Below are 3,642 nucleotides of genomic sequence, written 5' to 3'. Positions count from 1 at the left end.
TTTTGACTCAGATCAATTTACAATTGGAACATTAGAACATACTTGGAAAAAAAGGGTAAAACAAATTGACAAAAACTACAAATGAGATGAAGAATTTCAGTTGTGTAAAACAACATTTTTATTATATTTTTCATTGTTTTTCTACCATTAAAAAGCTAAAGGGCTAATGATGTTTTAGGGTAAAATGAGCCCTTCTGCAATGTATATATATATATATATATATATACACTGAAAATATCCAATATCAGCTTGATAACTGGGAAGTTTATACTGTCAGTTGTCCCTGCACCAGACACATAATAATAAGTCTGACAAATCACAGGTTCCTGCAAAACACTTTATAGAATATAATTAAAATCAAAATATCAGGGATAAGATCCAGTTCATCCAATGAAATGGAACAAAAACCAGGATCTTCATACTGACTTTGTTTTTAATTAGAGTCAAAATTGCTCAAGATTCTTGCAAAAATATCAAAACTGGAATAATTATACATGCTGGTTAGTTGTATGATTAGGTTATTGTTAAGACTACATGTTCTAATGAAATTCACACACACACAAAAAAAACACTACTTTTCTCTTAGCTATAATTCAGAAGATTTACTATGTACTATCATAAAACATAAAGACCCCACTTCAGTCACAAATGACCATAGGATTGCACCTAGAAAGTTCCCCTCCTAAGCCCACCAGCCTCCTCTCTCCATGCCACCGATGTTATCCAAGGGAAAGGTAACGGCCGAAACAACTTGGCACTAGTGACATCACAACTCATTTCTTCAGATGAGTAAACTGGAGCAATGTGAAATAAAGTGTAAAATGTCTTGCTCAAGAACACAACACACAGCCCAGTCCAGGAATCAAACTCACAACCTCACGATCATATAAGTTCAATGCTCTAACTACTGAGCCATGCACCTTTACCATTATATTTAATTCTATAATCCTTTATGCACTGAATGGTTACAAGGAAGATTCAACAAATTTCAAGCTCATGTTTCACCAACTCCAGGTACCAGAATAACTATTTTGCAGCAAATTTCAGTATTTAACATTTTTATTCTTTTCTTGAGCCCTAGAACTCACAAAGCCTGTTACCTGGTTTCCGTGAAGTATAAGTAACTGAGATCATAACGTGCCCCAGAAAGGGATGCCAGTCTTATTGTCAGGGTTCAAGGCCAGGAATTTTAAGGGTAGGGGACAAGTTGATTACATTAATCCCAATATTTGACTGGTACTTTATTTTGTCAACCTCAAAGTGATGAAATACAAAGCTGACCTCAGCAGGATTTGAACTCAGAACATAAAGATTCAAAAGAAATGTTGCTAAGCATTTCGTCAGACGTCCTAACAATTCTGCCAGCTCACTACCTACATCATCATCATTTAACATCCGTGTTCCATGCTAGCATGGGTGGGATGGCACCACAAGAACTGGCCAGGCCGAAGCCTGCACCAGACTTCTGTGACTGTTTTGGCAGGATTTTTACAGCTGGATGCCCTTCCTGACACCAACCACTCAGCAGGGTGGACTTAGTGCTTTTTATGTGGCACAAGCACAGGTGAGGTCAGTTTTAGCAAGGTTTTTTTTATAGATGGATGCCCTTCCTAACACGAACCACTCAGCAGAGTGGACTTTGTGCTTTTTATGTGGCACCAGCACAGGCGAGGTCAGTTTTGGCAAGGTTTTTACAGCTGGATACCCCTTTGAATACCAACCACTTTACAGTGTGGACTGGGTGCTTTTAAGTGGCCCCTACACTGACAGGGTCATCAAAAACTTTTAAGAGGGGAGGAGGCATTGGAGGAGGTGATTCAATATTGCTTGGTCCTTAAACATACAAATTAGCCACAATGTAGTGATATTCATTTCTAAGGAAGGATGCATATACAAAGAAATTGAAAAAAGTTAAAACTCTTGGAATCAATTTCTGGAATTTTTTAGACTTATTGATTTTGGATAGAAGTCAAAAGAATGAAGAATGACGAAATTAAATAATGCAAATATCTCCTTGATGTAATTACATAACAAAACTGCATGTTTCTGCGTATGTTAATTTAGTAGTCTAACTAAAGAAAGATTTTGTTTTTTTAAAAAGACTGACTCACTGGCTTCATGGCTAGCTCATGGAAAATCAGATAAAGATTAAAGAATGTTATATTTATTTACAAGTTTGAAAAGTTGAAAGAAACGAAGCTAAAACCCCCCAAAAATGTTCAGTTGTCTACAAAACTTAAAAGAATTTAATAAGAGAAGCCATATTTATTGAGTTATGGGAGAAAGAGAGAGAGAAAGAATATAGAGATGGAAGTTAAGAATGTTGACACCTATCCTATAGAATTACTAATCACATTGAGAAAGAACAAGACTGACCAGGTAGGTATGCAAGGAATAGCATTATGTTGATGATGACAATGATGATGATGATGGTAATGGTGGTGGTGGTGGTGGTGATGATAATTCTGGGCACTAAAAAATGTCAAGGATTTCTGAATGAAAACTGTTGCATTGATAGTTTAGTTTTCCAATGCAAGTGGAAACATGTAAATCATGGCAATCACTTTTTGTTTTCTTTCCTGCTTAAAAATCTGTTTTCCCAAGGTTCTGTCTGCTGGATGAGATTTTCCTAAGTAAATATGCAGATGTTTAATAGTGGCCACATAAAATTATCAACACAACTTCACACCATTATTCCTACTTCTACAGCACTTGAAATTTAAATAGCTGGAAGCAAACAATCCCTCATTCCTAATGCTTAAAACAAAACAAAACAAAATAAATAAAATATAATAAAATAAAACCATACCATTCTATGCTTTCTGAAGATATCTGATTAATCACTAAGCATATAATAGTTCTTCTCATGCAAATATTATTAATTCATAAAAAAAAAAAACCCAAAAGAATTTCTATAAATACAGACCAATGTATAATTCTTATTTTTCCTCTTGCTAATATTTCAAAAAAAATCATTTCACGTTTAATTTTATATATAAAATAAAAATGCGTTGTGTGAGAATATCTTAACCATTTTAGCAGATGATATAACTATTTTTTTTAAAAAAAAATAAGCCCTCCCCAATTAATCTTTAGAATAAATGCTCGAAGCTATTTCTAAATCAACACCAACGCTTTCTATGGCCACATCATTATCCAATCCAAATTTTCAGCATGTGTCATAATCAATAAACATGCTCGATCAATAAGCTAACTCTTCTCGCAGTACAAAATTTCAGTAAAAATTAAGGATTGTTAAATACGCCCAAGAGATATCATGAAAGAAGATAGATAAATAAAATCAATACCAACAATACCATTTATACGAGCCAAGCAATAAAAAAAAAAAAAGAAATATACAAATAAATAAATAAATATGTCAAAGCTGTTATGCGATTAGTCATAAAAAGGTATAAAGATCAGTTCTTGGAAACCACTTCAGGTCACCATAAACCATCCCATGTCAACAGATTGTTACTGACTTGGTTTGAATCACCACTTTTCTTAAGAACAATTCTTTGAATCTGCTCTGTGGCATAGATTGAATCCACCTTAATATAAACTTCAAACAAAACTTAAATAATTTATATTCACAAAAACAAAAGTGCATATATATATATATATATAAAATATATATATATA

General features: G+C 33.6%; 1 protein-coding gene across 8 annotated transcripts in view; it reads right to left on the bottom strand.

Annotated features, from left to right (window-relative positions):
• The window catches only part of LOC106879997 (uncharacterized), a 320,939-nt gene that overhangs the window by 249,116 nt on the left and 68,181 nt on the right, over positions 1-3,642 (bottom strand). For 2 of the 8 annotated variants that reach the window (XR_008264857.1, XR_008264859.1), the window contains exon 3: positions 83-336. The exons of 5 other annotated variants lie outside the window; for them this stretch is intronic. The gene's annotated coding sequence lies outside the window, so the exon portion shown is untranslated. Of the gene's footprint in view, positions 1-82; positions 337-3,642 lie in introns of those variants that run through there. One more of the 8 variants, XR_008264858.1, reaches the window with a different exon arrangement.

This window comes from Octopus bimaculoides, chromosome 9 (genome assembly GCF_001194135.2).
Source record: "Octopus bimaculoides isolate UCB-OBI-ISO-001 chromosome 9, ASM119413v2, whole genome shotgun sequence".
NCBI classification, from domain to species: Eukaryota; Metazoa; Mollusca; class Cephalopoda; order Octopoda; family Octopodidae; genus Octopus; species Octopus bimaculoides.
This window is presented reverse-complemented; position numbering and strand designations above follow the sequence as displayed.